General features: G+C 51.8%; 1 pseudogene; it reads right to left on the reverse strand.

The window, feature by feature from the left end:
- Positions 1-7,816: 7,816 nt before the first annotated feature.
- On the reverse strand, positions 7,817-9,257 carry LOC128777602 (TAR DNA-binding protein 43-like; annotated as a pseudogene).
- Positions 9,258-17,891: the final 8,634 nt, after the last annotated feature.

Here is a 17,891-nt window from a genome sequence, read left to right on the forward strand (position 1 = left end):
TCGACCAGCACGCCGGGGGCCGGGGGCCGAGGGCCCCGAGGCTCGGCGCTCGAGGTCGACCAGCACGCCGGGGACCCGCGGCCTCGAGGTCGACCAGCACACCGCGGACCGGCGACTCCGCGCTCGAGGTCGACCAGCACACCGGGGACCGCGACCCCGCGGCCCCGGGACCCCGGGGCTCGGTGCTCGAGGTCGACCAGCACGCCGGGGACAGAGGACCCCGAGGCTCGGCGCTCGAGGTCGACCAGCACGCTGGGGACCCGCGGACTCGAGGTCGACCAGCACACCGCGGACCTGGGGACCTGGGACTCGGGGCCGACCAGCACGCCGGTGGCCGAGGACCCCGAGGCTCGAGGCTCGGCGCTCGAGGTCGAGGTCGACCAGCACACCGGGGACCGGGGCCCCGCGGACCGGCGACCCGGGACCCGGGACCCGGGACCCGGGACCCGGGACCCGGGACCCGGGACCCGGCGCTCGAAGTCGACCAGCACGCCGGGGGCCGGGGGCCGAGGGCCCCGAGGCTCGGCGCTCGAGGTCGACCAGCACGCCGGGGACCCGCGGCCTCGAGGTCGACCAGCACACCGCGGACCGGCGACTCCGCGCTCGAGGTCGACCAGCACACCGGGGACCGCGACCCCGCGGCCCCGGGACCCCGGGGCTCGGTGCTCGAGGTCGACCAGCACGCCGGGGACAGAGGACCCCGAGGCTCGGCGCTCGAGGTCGACCAGCACGCCGGGAGCCGGGGGACCCGGTGACCTGGGACTTGAAGTCGGCCGGCACGCTGGGATCTGCGGATCTGAGACCCGAGGTCGACCGGCACACCGCGGACCGGCGACCCGGCGCTCGAGATCGACCGGCACGCCGGGGGCCGGGGACACGATCACCTGAGCCCCGAGTCCCGACCCCTTAGCCCCGGGGCCGACCGGCACACCGGCGACCCGAACCCCGGTTGCCTGAGTGCCCGGGACTCGAGGAGACCCGAGTTCTACCAGCACGGCCAAGCCCCATGACCTGGGGATCCGTTGAGCTGGTCCCCGAGGTTGACCAGCACGCCGGACTTCGCCGCGGCCGTCTACCCCAAAGTTTAGGAAACCAGTGGATCGCTAGCGACTCTGGGCCCGGTGAGGTCGGCCACCCGAGTCCCCGGGTTCGATGACGAGCGTTGACCCGCTGCCCCCCCCCCCCCCCCCCCCCCCCGTGCGACCGCCCTGGCCCACGCCTGTCCTTTCTTCCCGTGATTTTTTTTTTTTTTTTTTTCCTCCCACCTCCACTCCTGTCGCCGCTTCCCCTGATCGGATCGGCCCCGCCTTCGTTTGCATTACTATCCTTGACACCCGTTTCTTTCGTTGTAGCACTGGTGGGGGCTGCGTGACGGCGAGACGACGACCATCCACAAACGGTGTCTGGTGGCAGGAAGGAGGGTCTCGGTTAGGCGTCCATTCGATCCACAAAGCCCTCTTGGTGCGCCCTCCGTTCCATGTCCCCCTCCCCCCACCCCAGCCGGGAAACGCTACTGACCCAGGTGGCTGGGGACGAGGCTGTGCGCCGGCGAGGCAGGTGCTGCGTCCCGGCCGCTCTGCTGCGATCCGCCCGTAGTCGTCACACACGGACTCCCTCACTCCACCACCGTGGTGCCCGGACGCCCCCTGCCTGTTGGTCGCTTTTATACTACCCAAAGAGGTCGACGGGGTGGGCGGTGGGGCTTGAGGAAGCTGTCTGGGAGTACATGGATGGAAATAGGAACAGTTGTAGTTAGAAGGAATGGGAAGGGGTGGGGTGTGTGCGCGGGGGCGGGGGGGGGGGGGTGTGGGTGGGTGTTTTCACGCGCGCAAGGGAGGGGCGGAGGGGCAGAGAATAGGATCTCAAGGTCATTTTGGAAATACCAACCTGTGTTATTCTCCAAGCACCTTCAACAGAAGTATTTGGTGTAAAAGACGACCACAGAGGGACAACTCAAAACACCACCCCTGCGGCTCAGGGGCCCCCAGACAGACAGGGAGGGTCAGGACCGGTAGGACAGCAGAAGTGCTCCCCCACCCCGACTTAGATTTGAGGCTCTGCCAGACTCAGGCGGTGCTAGTCGCCCACTCTCTTGCCGTCGAGAAGGAATTCCTGTTCTCCTGTGGGGTCATGTAGTTCGGGGAACTTCCCAAGCCGCTCAGCTCACAAGAACACCTACGCCCAGTGTCATGGACTCCCTCCCTCACACTCGCCATCCCCCTCTGAAGCCCAGAAGGGAAAGAACAAGAAAACATCGACTGCCTGCCTGCCCGCCCGCCCGCATTTACTATTCTAGGTGTTGCCTCACCTATTAACACTGGAAACACAACTCGCATGCCAAAATTCCCATCCTTGTAAAAGCGAACAGTTCAGGGGCACCTGGGTGCCTCACTCGGTAAGGTGTCCCAGTCTCGCCTCAGGTCATGATCTCGGGGTTCTTGAATTTCAGCCCCCACATCTGGCTCTGTGCTGACACCTTGGAGCCTGCTTGGTGATCCATTCTCTCCCTCCCTACCCCCTCTCTCTCCCACTCACTCAACTGGAATGAATGCATACGTAATAAGTAAACAAATGTATAGGTGTGTGTACACTTCAGCGGGCTATCTTAGGCTACTACTCACAAAGCTATGGGACCATCACTGTTCATTCCAAACTATTTCCATCACCTCAAAGAGAAAGAAACCCCACGCCCCCCTCTTCCTCACCCCCCCCCCAAGTACCTTAGACACTGACTCTTGGTAGCCCTGCAATGTTTCCAAACATTGGTGCTCCCCAACCTCTCCCCCCCCCCCCCCCCCCCCCCCCCCCGGTCAAAGAACTCCCCTAATTCAGGCACTTCCGGGTTGTTCCAACACCTGGAACGGGGGGGGGGGGGGGAGAGGAGGGGAGACTGGTGTGTTGGGAGAGTGCGGGGGGGGGGGGGGGCGGCACGGGACACAGAAGCACTCTGCCCCCCCCCCTTCCCTTTGCCTCTCTTCCATCTGGGGTTTCCTGAGGTGTATCCTTTGACGCCATCACTCATCTATGAGAAATGAGAAAAAGAGGACCGAACGTGGCTAGATCGTTTTCGATAGCCCGATACGCATACCCACACGCACGCCGAAAGAAACGAAAATTACAATCCGCTGGAAGGTCAAACAACGGCAGAGTGGTGCAATGAATGACGCTACACTCACACGATACAAGAGAATGCAGCTGTTACAGATTATGTTGGCAGAGAGGTTTTGGTAGCACGGGAATCCGCTTGTGGTGTTCCGATACTTCATGACAAGCGGTGGGAAACCTTCTACGTAGGGTGAGCTCTCTTGTATCCGAAGACACCAAATCATCATTTCAAAGGCTACGGGTGGTGAAATCGCTCTGGCTTGCAACTTCTTACCCCCTATGTTGTTCTCCATGATTGCATTTCAGCTTCCTCCCTTATCCAAGCCAACGACCCTGCCTGGTTTTTATGTACGTATTTCTGTTTTTAAAGAGATAAGTACGACATTGGATCCTAAACGGAGGCAGAGCTTTGGCTACTGGTCTCAGAAACGATGATTGTCTTTATTTGTATGGATCCGCCTAACTTTTGCCTCTCACGCCTTTCCTCTCGCTGCAGAACATCTTAAGATGAAGGGAGCCCGCTCAGGTGGGACCACCGCTTGTGGAAAAAGTCATCGGGGCAAAATAGTGAAAGCAGCGTCGATAAAGAATAGGTTGCGGGTTAGACACATATTCTCGTTTGATCCCCACCCCCCATCGATCAATCACTTACTCCCCTTTGATACCATGTTTTGTTTATTCCTGTATTTGTGGATGGGTTTTCAAAGATTTTACTGTAAGCGCGCGCTACGCCCAGCGTGGGACTCGAACTCGCAACCCACGAGATACAGTGGCACGATCCACCACCTGAGCCCACAAGGTACCCTGATGCCACGTTTTCTTTCTTTGCCTCCCTGCCGGCCTGCCTCTCTGCCTGCCTCCCGGCCGGCCCGCCTGCCTCCCTCCCTCCCTCCCTCCCTGCCGGCCTGCCTCCCTCCCTGCTTGCCGGCCTGCCTGCCTGCCTGCTTGCCGGCCGGCCTGCCTGCCTGCCTGCCTGCCTGCCTGCCTGCCTGCCTGCCGGCCTCCCTCCCTGCTTGCCGGCCTGCCTGCCGGCCTGCCTGCCTGCCAGCCTGCCTCCCTCCCTGCTTGCCGGCCGGCCGGCCGGCCGGCCTGCCTGCCTGCCTGCCTGCCGGCCTGCCTCCCTCCCTCCCTCCCTGCCTGCCTGCCTGCCTGCCTGCCTGCCTGCCTGCCTGCCTCCCTCCCTCCCTCCCTGCTTGCCGGCCTCCCTGCCGGCCTGCCTGCCTGCCGGCCTGCCTCCCTCCCTGCTTGCCGGCCTGCCTGCCTGCCTGCCTGCCGGCCTGCCTGCCGGCCTGCCTGCCTGCCTGCCTGCCTGCCTGCCTGCCTGCCTGCCGGCCTGCCTCCCTCCCTCCCTGCCTGCCTGCCTGCCTGCCTGCCTGCCTGCCTGCCTGCCTCCCTCCCTCCCTGCCTGCCGGCCTGCCTCCCTCCCTCCCTGCTTGCCGGCCGGCCTGCCTGCCTGCCTGCCTGCCTGCCAGTCTGCTTGCCTCCCTGTCTCCCTGCCGTCCTGCCTCACCTCCCTCCCTGCCTCTACGTCCAACTGAAACATGAAGTCTGTGAGGTGGGAGCTGTAGCCATCCGGTTCTTCCTATATCCTGATCACAGACCATAGAACGATCTTTGCCATAGATTCGTGTTTTCAATAAATCATCTGTTCGATGGCTATCGATAAAGGAAATTGTCAACTTTTAACGGCTGTGGACCCTGCTCCTGGGCTCCCAGGGAAGCTAGGCTTTAACATTTACCAAGCTCCAAATGACCCTGCCAAACCCCAAAGCGTGTGCTCTGTTTCTGTCCTGAGCACACGTTGCATGTCCGCTTCATTTAAATAAACAACAACAACAAAAATGGATCAAAGGGGTGACTTGGCTGGCTGGCTCGCTCAGCTAGGTCAGGGGAGCGGGTGACTCTTCATTGCCGGGCTGTGAGTTTGGGCCTTATGTTGGGTGAGAAGAGGACATAAAAACAAAACCAATCCATCAGTCAGTCAGTCAGTCAGTTGCGAATTAAAAAGGAGCCTTCCAAACATACAGATGAGAAAATGGAAGAAAACCTCCCTGGATCCCCAAAGATTAAAGTCATACAGCTTTGCACATACTGAAAACAGAAAGTAAACCCTGTAAAAATTTTCTGCCGTGTCTTTCGTCATTATACCTCGTAACAACAACAACAACAACGACAACAACAACAACTCCTCCTCCTCCTCCTCCTCCTCCTCCTCCTCCTCCTCCTCCTCTTCCTCCTTCATCCATTCTATTTAAGAATTCCCAACACTGACAACTCTTATAAAGACCATCCAAGCACGGGACACAGAACTGCATTAGACCACATTCTTATGGCTACCTGGCAGACATTAGAACTTCCGGCCTTCGTGGTGACACCCCGAGCTCACTGGTGAGCTCTGCTTCCGAGTGCTCCCGTGAAGCACACCACAAGCTCAGTCCGTGTTCACGGGACCACACTTAACAGATCGGGAACAGAACAGAACACACACCATACGGTGTTCACAGCAGCTGACGGAAGGGCAGGGGAAATACAAGTACCTCACACATCCAACTAACGGGGTTCTCTGAGAACAAAACTCTCTTTACGTCTTCCAACGTCTTCCAACGGGTGTGGCTGTCCTTTGGATGCAGAAAACATTCGCATGTCATTTGCTATCGTTGCTCTCGGCACGCTCTTGCACCGAGGTCAAGGGACTGAGAGATGCATCTCACCAGGTTAAAAAAATCTATCCATCGTGTGCCACCGCCACGGAGTCTCTGCACGCACTCTCTCCTTTTCTCACTCACACTAGCCTTTCGTACTTCGGCACCACTGTCGGTCGAACACGAGGATCAGAAAACACAAGGTTTCAGAACTTCTAACAGCCTTCTGGTTACATAGCACACCCTTGCATTCATAGCATTGATACGACTCCGCGAAATAAAGAGTAGCGGATACAAACGAGACACCCACCGTCAAAGTCACAGCCTGTATGGTGTGAAGACGAATTCAAGAGTGAGAAAGCACGTAGACGGAAATATTCCTTCCTATGGCAGAATATTTACAGCACTGCTTTCAATGAAGTGCTTCTCCCGTAAACATTTGAAATGAGATGAACGGCACAGATTCAATGAAGGCTTCATACTGTACTTGTGCATAGGAAGGGAGACAAGTGTCACAAACTAAAAACGAAAGCAAAAAGACCAAACACTGTGACACCATGATCTCCAAAAAGGAGGTTTTCCCGGGGGTGGGGAAATAATGTGGTGGGGTTCCAATTAAAACAAGGAAAAAAGAATGTACTTCTAATGAATGGTTTCCATAGTGAACACGCACAAAGAATTCACTTGACGAGTCCAGGGATACAATATTACAGGAGAAATCCTTTGATATCCATTGTAGCCTGTGTGTGTGTGTGTGTGTGTGTGTGTGTGTGTGTGTGTGAGAGAGAGAGAGAGAGAGAGAGAGAGAGAGAGAGAGAACGAGAACCAATCAGGCAAACAGCAGTTCGCTTTCAAACACCTGATATTTCAACACTTCATGTAACAAAACTTCTAAAATTCATTTAGCTTTGCCTCTCTTTCTGAAGAAAAATGTCAAAAATAGTGGTGAATATACCCCACGCTGAACGTACTGATTCTGAAAACTCTCAGTATGGATGGGTTTTATAATACACTTAACCATGGGTGGGGTGCCTGGGTGGCTCCGTCAGTTAAGTGTGTGACTGCGGCTCAGGTCATGATCTTACGGTTTGTGGGTTCGAGCCCTGCACCGGGCTCTGTGCGGACAGCCTGGAGCCTGCTTCGGATTCTGTCTCCCTCTCTCTCTGCTCCTTCTCCTTCCCGCTCTGTCTCTCTCGGTCTCTCAAAAATAAATAAATGTTTTAAAAAAAAGAAAGAAAGAAAGAAAGAAAGAAAGAAAGAAAGAAAGAAAGAAAGAAAGAAAGAAAGAAAATGAAAGAGAGAGAGAGAGAGAGAGAAGAGAGAAGAGAAGAAAAAAAGAAATACACTTACCATGTGTTTAGAAAAATTTGAATTCCTACCAGTCTATACCTACCCCGCTGTATAAATTCCCCAGCTGGAAGATTTAGAATCCGTGCTTGAGCCAAAGCCTGCAGGAAAACCGCTGCCTGACTCTGCATTTGATGGGGGTCCCCAACCGATGGCCGCACCTGATTTAGAACCACTATCGGAGTTCTTTCCAGAACCAGGGACCTGAGGAGGTTCCTCAACACATGACACATAGAAGTACCCTACGACCCAGCACTTTCATGACTAGGTACTTAGCCAAAGGATACAGGTCTGCTGTTTCCAAGGGGCACACGCACCCCAGTGTGCATAGCAGCACTATCGGCGGTAGGCAAAGTATGGAAAGGGGCCAAATGTCCATCGATGGATGAATGGATACAGAAGAGGTGGTATCCATCTACAACGGAGCAGTGCTCGGCCACCAGAGGGAATGAAGTCTTGCCATTTGCAAGTACCTGGATGGAACTGGAGGGTGTCATGCAAAGTGACATTCGTCCCTCAGAGAAACACATGTATCACAGGACCTCACCCGTGTGAGGACCTTCACTTCCCAAACAGAGGAACTCTGGGAAGGGAACCCGGGAAGGGAAGGGAAGAAGGGAAGAAGGGAAGAAGGGAAGGGAAGGAAAAATAACATACAAACAGGGAGGGGGACAAAAACGTAAGAGGCTCTTCCCTAAGGGGAACAAACAGAGGGCTCCTGGAGGGGGTTGTGCCAGGGCGGGGGCTGAAAGGGCGAGGGGTATGAAGGACTCTCCTCCTCAAACCACTGTTGCCCTATAGGCTAAGTACCTTGGGGGTACATTGAGAAAAATAAATTCAATGATAATATCAGAGAGGGCGAGGGTGAGGGCGAGGGCTACCTGATCATCTGCAAATGTAACAAAGGGAAAGTCCGGGAACCGTTTGGGAATGAAGCTGTCTACCGCTTCTCAGTCCTGGCAAAAGAACTGCTGCAGCTTATAGGCAGTCACGTCCCTCTGTAAGGCACCCGACAAACGCCTTCCTGCTTCTCAAAAGCTCATCTGGGCTTGGATGAGATTCAGGAAGTTTGCAGTCACACCATCGTTCCTTGATCGCGTGACTTTCACCTGGGTTTCCTATTACGTAAAAGGAACACAGCCAAAACCCTTTGAAGGACTAGTGTGAATATCTTTCCTGTCCTGAACCAGAAGAACCTCTCCAAAGCTCCCAAAATATTCTTTCAGATCCTGTTCGGTTGTTTTCCACGGGAGACCCAACACTCTTAAATCTGACGTACCCTGGATGGCTCTCTTCACTTTCACTGCTGAAGAAGCAGGCACCTGTCTCGTCCCTTTTTCTGTGGCTATCTTTGGGATAAGTTGACGACTATCCGCTACCGGATTTCCCCAGCCAGCATCAGGGATGCGCAGAATGTCTTTGACCAGCCGGACACCTCTCATACGCTGAGACGCTGGATTCCGGTAGTGCAGTCCACGTGCTGCCGACAAACTGGGCTGTCACTGTGGACAGCAGCACTGTCCCGTCGTCTTCCGATGGCATTTCGATGGGCTCGTCATTCTCATCTTTGGTCACCCGAGTACATTCAGACACCTGCTCTTATTTCTCCGCTAGGCCGCTGCTAGGAAGCCTGACAGGGAACCCGAAGCGGCGAGGGATCCAGGAGCAGCCCAGCTACCGCTTCGCTCCCACGAAATGGCCGCCTTGTAACTCTTTACGGAAGAGGAAAAAACACCACCGTGACCGCCACCATTTAATAACCTTGCTCTAAGTGTGGAGAAAGCAACCACCCATCCCCAAAAGGAAACTTCGGCAGGCTACACGTATAGGACATATGGAGCCTATACTTGCAAGTGCTTACTTACATGGGAACATGGAAAGGTCACCTGAGTCCCTGATGGCCCAGATGGGGTTCTTTGGAGGTGTCTGAATGAGTTTCCTTGTGTGCTCCCTTAGGGAAAGCTGGCCGTGAGACGACGCAGCCAGAAACTAGGAAGCCCTTTGGTTCCATCAGCGAAGCCCCGGCTTTTGGGGAGGAAGGGACGCTCACGGAGATATCCCGGGCCACATTTGGTTTGTGGGTTGCTGCAGCTTTTGGCTTCTTTGCACCAAATTGGCTGTGTTCTCATTGGAAATGGAAAACACCTGCACGATGGGATCCATCCACGGTAATGCTCTCGTGCGATTGGATTTGTTTTTATAAAAGGGGGAGATTTGACCATTGGGTCTTTCGCGTCCTCTCCACAAATAGGAGTGAAACAGAGGCTGATGTTGGTTTGCATCTTGTTTGTGGATCTATGGCCACAGGTGTTATCCATGTGAGATGTTTTCTCTACCTCTGGATGCTATTGCTCACACCAATTTGTAACCGAGCTCCGTTACTGTGTTTCAAGGCAAGCTCTTGTGAACATTGGGCATTCTAACACTCAGGAGGATCAGAACAAACCCAAATGTGTTTCACATTCACGTGAACGGGGTATGGGTGTGGGGTGTGTGTGTGTGTGTGTGAAATTCTCTACATTCAGAGTTTTATGTTACTCCATAAGAAAGTTGCCTCACGGGAAGGGACACAATTGATGGCCCAGAGAGAGGAGAGATAAAAATTGAACACACCTGCCCTCCCCGCTACACCCACACCCACACACCCTTTCCCAATAGTCAGAAGAATGAGGAAGAGGAGGAAGAGGAGGAAGGCAGACAGATGCCAGTGATCCTAAACCCGCCCCTCCTCCTCCCCGAGCACAAGCGTCAAGATGGGTGCCCACCCCACGGCCTGCTCCTCCTTCACCTCTTCCACAGGGGGCTGAAAAGCAACCAGAGACAAAGCCACTTTTGCAGGAGGCAAAGACAGGAGACAGAGATGGAAGAAGAAGTAGGAGGTGGACGCGCGGACGCGGAGTTGGAGGCGCAAAAGAAAAAGATGAAAGAAACACAAAAAGGTGAGTCCAAAACTTTAAATCTGCCTGGGGCCTGGCCGGCGGCTCCCTGGCCGCCTCCCCCTCCCCCTGTTTCTGCATCAGTTGGTGTGGCTCCAGTGATCTCCTAGGCCATCCCCAGTGGTGGGGCCTCCCGTGTGAGCCTGATGGTGGGGAAACAGATCGTTTGACTTTTTAGTGGACACGGGTGTGACGTCTTGGGTACTAAGGGCCATGGAAGGGTGATTGCTTACTTAAAATGGACATATTTTCGGAGCCGTCGATATCAAATACAATGCAGATAGTTAGGTTTTATTCTTTGTGGTGGTGGTTGTAAAATGGCTTGAATTTGGTGCTCTCTGCATGACAAGCCTTTGGGGTGGGCAGCTCCGGTCATGGCCTTGCTTCCGTCCCAATACTGACCCTGTAATTGTGGTCCTCAAAATATACATCTCTGTGACCTTTACAAACAACATAACACGTTTTCTCCCTCGTTTTACAACAGGTATCAAAAACAAAATCAAAAAAACTTTACAAACACTTACGCCCTTCCTTGTTCCACTCAGACACGCACTCTAGGGTTCAGGCCCGAGGCAGGGGCCTAATCAGCTTTCATGTGACTTCAATTTATGACTTCACCGGTACCCGTTGCAGTTTGTCAGCAAAAAGTACTTCAAACGATGGTCGATTTTGTCTCTCGCATACAGTGTTCGTGGGTGAATGTTGACAGGAGATAGGTTAAATACACAAAAATGTTTACTCGTAAACCTTTAAATTTTTTCCTTGTACCATTTATTTTTGAGAGAGAGAGAGAGAGAGAGAGAGAGAGAGAGAATGAGAGAATGAGAGAATGAGAATGAATGTCAGCGAGGGAGGGGCAGAGACAGAGGGAGACACAGAATCCGAAGCAGGCTCCAGGCTCTGAGAGGTCAGCACAGAGCCCCACGCGGAGCTCGAACTCACGAGCTGTGAGATTGTGACCTGAGCCGAAGTCGGACGCTTAACCGACTGAGCCGCCCAGGAGTCCCTATTTGTAAACTTTTAAAATGGCTTCCCAAATCTTTCATGACCTGTAACTTCAAAGCTTTGCTAAGTTAAGTGGTAAATTAGGTTCAGTTCTTCAGACATCTGAGTCTTTTCCACAGAAGATAAAATACTAAATTGTGAATTACTAAACCTACGGCGTTTTCTTTTCTTTGTTTGTTTTTTTGTTTTTTGTTTTGCTGTGTGTGTGTGTGTGTGTGTGTGTGTGTGTGTGTGTGTGTGTGTTTGGTCTTTGGCTTTATTCAGAAAAACAGTAAAGATACTTGGGTCTGTTAGTAAACATGTTTCATCGTTTGTTGTTTTTTTTTTTCCTTGAAGATTTGTTTTCCAGCCTATTTCTTTATTTTTAGGAGAGAGAGAGAGAGAGAGAGAGAGAGAGAGAGAGAGAGAGAGACACACACACACACACACACACACACACACACACACACACACACACACAGAATGAGTCGGTGGGAGGGGCAGAGGATCCGAAGCGGGCTCTGTGCTGACAGCACAGACAGCCCAATGCATGGCTCAAACTCACGAACCGAACCGTGGGATCATGACCTGAGCCGAAGTTGGATGCTTAACTGACAAAGCCACCCAGGCGCCCGTTTCATGACTTGCTAAAAATTGTACAGTAAAAGAAAAAAGAAACAAAACCAAACACCACAACGTGTTTCTGAAAATGATGAGATACATTCGTACATTTGACAGTGTAAAGAAATCTGGTGTGTGGGGGGCCTGGGTGGCTCAGTCGGTTAAGCGTCTGATTTCACCTACGGTCATGGTTCATGGATTTGAGCCCTGAGCTGGGTTCTGCACTGACAGTGCAGAGCTCCCCCTCTCCCCCTCTCCCCCTCTCCCCCTCTCCCCCTCTCCCCCTCTCCCCCTCTCCCCCTCTCCCTTTCCTCCCAGCTCTCAAAATAAAGGAATTAACTTAAGAGGAAAAAAAGAACTCCATAAAAAAAAATAAATAAAAAGAAGGCAGGCAGGCGGAAAAGAAGAGAGAAAAAACACAAAATACTATATGGTCAATCGCTATTCTTGCTGTGCTTATGTCAATACTGAAGCCATGTCTGTTAACACTGGACTTATTTTACAAACAAATAAGTTTTCATTGGGCTATCTTTGACAGGAATGGAGGGGTCTCGATAGAAAAAGATTGTATTTCAATAGCTCTTTTGTGGATGTTAACTTCTAGTTCTGGTTAATTAATTTTCTTTGACTGTTTGTTGTTTGCCTTTAAAACTGGGCTGGATCCTGAATCCTGGTTTCCTCGAATATCTGACTATGACTCTTCAAACTCAGGCTTCCAATCCTCTCCCATCCTCTTATCTTACCATCCTGAAGAACTCAAATGGCCCTTTTCCCTGAAGCCCTGCAAAGGAAAGCTGGACAACTGGAGATAAACTTCAGAGAAATTGCCACAGTTGTAGACAATCTGTGTGCCTGTTGCTCTATGGGCCATTCAGAACGAGACATTTGCTGCTGTTGTGTTTTTGTTGTTTTTAAAGTAGGCTTCACCACGCCCAGTGTGGAGCCCAACTGGGGCCTTGAGCTCACGACCCTGGGATTGAGACCTGAGTGGAGATCCAGACTTGAATACTGAACCTGAACCCACTGAGCCACTCAGAATCCCCCAAAATGAGACATTTGAACTACATGCCAGAAAAATCGGTCAGATTGCCCCCTGCCTGCTCCCACTCCAGCTGAGGATGCTTCGAGCCTGGCATCTAGACACCTTCTCACTGACCGCACTTGGGACTTAGACACTGGGTTTATAAGTTGTTCCACCCATTAACCCGTGGTGTTCTTTTCTTTCTGTAGAAGTACCTCTTATTAGTTATCTGATTGCTTGCTGAACGAGGAGGCAGAGTCAAAGCTAGTTCACAAACACTTGCTGCAACTGTATTAGCTCCTCTTTAGAAATAAGAACCCATATTTTATTTGTATTTTTATAAGTTTCTTAATATTTATTTTTGAGAGGGGGTGGGGGGAGAGAGACCCATAATCTGTAGCTGGCTCCAGGCTCTGAGCTGTCTGCACAGAGTCGGATGCGGGGCTCGAAATCACGAACGGCGAGATCCTGACCGGAGCCAGAGTCCAATGCTTAACCCACGGAGCCACCCAGGTGCCCCAGCAACAAAAGCCCACATAAACAGGGGCACCTGGATGGCTCAGTCGGTAGAGCGTGTAGCTCTCGATCTTGGGGTTGTAAGTTCGAGCCCAACGTTGGGTGTAAAGGTTACTTAATAAGATTTAAAAAAAAAAACATACAAATAAAATCAGACAGCAATTCACTTGGGTACAGTAAGAGGCCCTTGACCACCACAACCTTCCCCCCCGTGCCCTCCCCCCACAAGGTGGTTATAACATTGGGTTTGACTATACTGTTACTATTCCTTAGAATACACTTGGGGAGAAATCTCAGGATATGATGCAGTACCAAACTATGCAGAAAAATACCCAAGATCTCAGATAGGAATTATCTCTGATTCCCCCCCCCCTCCCCACCCCCAATTAGCACAAGGGAGCAAAAGTTGTGACCTGCACCCTGTCAAATCCTTCCCTTCCAAAGCCCCTGCCACACCCTAATTCGGCTTGAAATAGTTTCAGAAGGTGGACCTCCATCCCTGTTCCATAGAAGTGGAATGAGGGATTGACAATGGAAACTTATAAAGGGGAAGAAAACTTAACACCTCTGACTCCATGTTGCTTCGATTCCCTTCACAACTTCTGTGTAGCCCTGCACCTAGGCCTGTGACAGGTGAGATTTACAGAAACTGTTCTCACCGGGGGAGATAAACGGATAGCCCTAGCCCGAGCCATCACCCATCATCGTCCCCGTTCCTTACCATTGGGAAATGATCCAAACTCCAGAGGCTGGGGGTGAGTGTGGGGGGCGGGGAGTGGGGAGTGGGCAATTGAAACTGTGCCACGGAGGGTTAAGGAGTCTGACGCTCGCTCTCTCTCGCAGAGAACCTAAATCTTGTTCTTCAGGGAACTATTTGCCCCTAATCAGCTATTGTGTCTTTTCAGGTCCCACAAACAAACTCTAGCTGTCTCTGAAGAAGCCTGGACTCAAGGTCCACCGATATGCTTGCAGCCTATAAGCCAGCACAGCCCTGAGAGAAAGAGCCTAAGTCCCCATCCAGGTTATACCAGCTCTCGGGGCATACCCACAGCCCCTTCTCCGTGTCCTAAGGTAACCTCCTGACATCAGGGACTAAATTTTGCCTCCTTCTCATGTTAAGTCTCCGCCCCTAAGCAAACCTGGGAATATGCATGACAGGTATGTTTCCTCAATGTGGGTGCTCCATCTTTCCTCATCAATAATCACAGATGTGCCTTCCCTTTTATCAACAGGTATGTAAAGGATTCTTGGGATTTCATTCTTTTGTCAATTCAAGTGTATTCCAATGTTGCACTGGCTCCTTCAAATTGTCCTTGTTGAAAGTGTGTTGCTGTCCCTGTCTCTCTGTTAAAAATGCTTTGCCAAATACAAAGGCAGGCCATCTGAGCCAAGCACATGAACTATGTCTGCTGGTCAATGGAACTTACAGAGAACATACGTCACTTTTGAGTTTCCCACCATTTATGTTACAATAAGTTCACCCCAACGAGGAACCCTAGGTGGTTCAAAGACATATATGTGTGTTTACACACACACACACACACACTCAGTCTCATACCTAGCAAGGAGGGACACACCCAGGGCAGACAAGACAGTCACCTGGCACTGAGGGACATAAAAACATCAGGTTGATCGTCCGTGATTTCTGAGGAAAGATTATCGATCAAGACGGGGAAATGATAAAGGAAATTCTAAACTTTTTATGTTGGTGCTCTCCCAGGGAAGCTATACATTTAATATTTACCGAGGTCAAAGGGACTCCAGAAAACCTCAAAGCATGAGCTCTTTTTCTGTCCTGAGCACAGATTTAATGTCTGGTTTGTTAAAAAAAAAAAAAAAATTTTTTTTTTTTCTTAAACATAACTAACTAAAAAAGGGGGCTTCCAAAGGCGGCTTATAAAGATAAGGGAAACAAAAGAAAACAATACAAAAACCTTCCTGGTCGCCATAAGATTGAAGTCATACAGCCTTGCACATACTAAAAACAGAAGATAAAGTCTGTAACTTTCTGGAATGTGTTCTTTCTCCTCATGATGATTCCTAACATCTGCGGCCAACCCCCCCCCCCCCCCCCGCCCCCGTGCCCTGTTTTTCCTTTTTTTTTTTTTTGGTAAGCTGTATGTATGCCCAATGTGAGGCCTTCCCCAGATGACTGACTGCTTTGTGAAGATTGCGTATCCCCGTCAGCCCTCCTAACTTGGGCTCCAATGAAACTCTTTTCCTTCCTCTTTAAAATTGTTTTTAAAAAGGCTCGTTCATTTTGCATCGACATAGGGTAAATGCTATAAAAGGTACGCAAGACATAGTGAGGGGACAAACTGGGAAAGGTGGACAGCGTTTAAAAGATGCTTTTAAATGCTACACTTCTTCCTGCCTTTCCTTCACAGGTAGGACAGCACCTACACCTACTGTCGTTGGCAATGGTCATCGGCCTGGAGAGGAAGAAACCATTCCATAGTTTTCCACACGGCGGATGAGAAGGCCCTCTCGGACCAAATCCAGGAACTCCCTTACTGTGAGCCAAGGACCGGTGTTTTGTCGTTTTCCTTTCAGTTGTGGTTAGAAGTAGACATCACCTACAATTGAGATTTTTCACCATATATAAGCGTAGAGTTCAGTGGTATTAGGTGCAACATTCACATCCTCCTCGTTGCGTTCTCTCTTTCCATTCCATTTGTTGTAGTGTTTTAAGATTTATGTTTTTGATGTTTATTTATTGGTTTATGGGGGAGGTATGGGGGGGTAGGGAGGGAACCCCAAGCAGGCTCTGCACTGTCCGTGTGAGAACCCAATGCAGGGCTTGGTCTCACGAACCCTGAGATATGACGTGAGTCAAAATCTAGCAAGCGTGGGATGCTTCACCCACTGAGCCACCCAAGCACCCCACCGATTCCATTTGTTTTAAAGACATAAACGTTGCAAACTTTTTTTTTTTTTTTCAACTTTTATTTATTTTTGAGATAGAGAAAGAGCATGAATGGGGGAGGGTCAGAGAGAGGGAGACACAGATTCTGAAGCAGGCTCCAGGCTCTGAGCTGTCAGCACAGAGCTCGACATGGGGCTTGAACTCACGGACCGTGAGATCATGACCTGAGCCCAAGTCGGACACTTATCCGACCGAGCCACCCAGGCGCCCCACAACCTTTTTTTTTTTTTTTTTTTTAAGTTTGTTCATCCATTCCTTCATTCCTTCATTCATTTTTCACATTCTCTTCACTCGATGTGGGACTTGAAGTCACAACCCTGACAGAGATCAAGAGTCCAAGAGTCGCATGCTCTTCTGAGTGAGCCAGCCAGGAGCCCCTTCCATTCCATGTTTTGAAACAACCCCAGGATCCTGACTCAGACTCCCAATTTGACTGATGAGAGCCCCGCCCACGCCCTCTAGGCCATCTGTGGGGCTGTTTCATGTGTGTCCATCTTTCTTCCTCCTTTTAGTGGCACGTCAAAGGTTGCATGTGAAACAGCCAGTGCCTGTGGAATGAAACTGTACTCAGTTTCCCTTTGGAAGCAGGTGGGAGAGGGAGGAGAGGTCAATGGCTAATCAATAGAGTGTTAGTGTTGCTTTACAGGAGTGTGCCCGCTGGGACCATCGCCCGGGGTCACAATTGTCCCCTGTCAGGCCTCCCCCACCCTCTATCCCTTATTGCCCCATGCCTGTGTTTGGCCTCTGAACCCTAAGACACCACCATCACGTGTTTCATGCCACCCTCTGACTCTGACTCGGCAGGCCACGCCACGCCACACCATGCCGCTCGCTCGCTCGCTCGCTCGCTCGCTCAACTCCCTACCCTTCCACGTACCTGCACCCCCACCCCTGGAAGGCATTATAGTAAGATTTCATCCTCCACATCCATGATTCTCAAATGGTTTATTGAGGTTTCCTGGGTTAGGAAAAGGAGGGGACTCTCTTTGCTCCAGAGAAGGCAAGTTCTTCAGACATCATCTTCTCCCCTCCCCCCTTTCTCTCCCCCACCCCTTCTTTCTTTCCCTCCCCCCCTTCCCTCCCCCCCCCCTTTCCTCCCTTTCCTCCCTTTCCTCCCTTTCCTCCCAGTAGTTCAGAAACTGCAGCCTAAGGGTTGGGGGAGTTGAAGAAAGCCATTCAATGCAGAGAAGCCCCAGGCTCAGACTTTAACAGAAAGCTTTCTGCATTTGAACAAAGGGGTTGAATGAGGCCCATTGGAATGAATCGCCCTGAACCTCCCTTCCACTGCCACTCCCATCCCCGCCCCCCACCCCTCCCCCACCCTCACCCCCACTCCCACCCCCACGAGTCCTCCAGTGGTTTGGGGAACTGAAGGCTGCGGGTGGGCAGGGGGTGGGGGCGCATGCATCCTAAGCGGCAAAGTAGGCCCCTGGTCCACAGGAAAAATACAAACTCTATGTACCGAAATCTGTTGCGTCTGTATACGCCGATAATGACACCGCAGAAAGACAAATTAGAAAAGAAAAGAAAAAACAAACCCCAAACAACCCAATCCCGCTTACAATTGTACCAAACATGATAATAAAGAACACGAAAAGAAATAAAGGAACAAAGACACATCCGGCCACGAGCGAGCGGGTCTCCCTGTACGTCAGCTACTTTAGAGAGTCCCTCTCCTAGAGGCCCCTTCAGCTCAACAGCGGGCTGCACAGGTGTCCCTGTCTCTAGCCCGATTCATCTTGGTGCGAGCACCCTAAGTGGCCAAGGAGGCCCCCGGTCCACGGGAAAAATCA

This window comes from Panthera pardus, unplaced genomic scaffold (genome assembly GCF_024362965.1).
Source record: "Panthera pardus isolate Hobbes unplaced genomic scaffold, ASM2436296v1 HiC_scaffold_169, whole genome shotgun sequence".
Taxonomy (NCBI): Eukaryota; Metazoa; Chordata; class Mammalia; order Carnivora; family Felidae; genus Panthera; species Panthera pardus.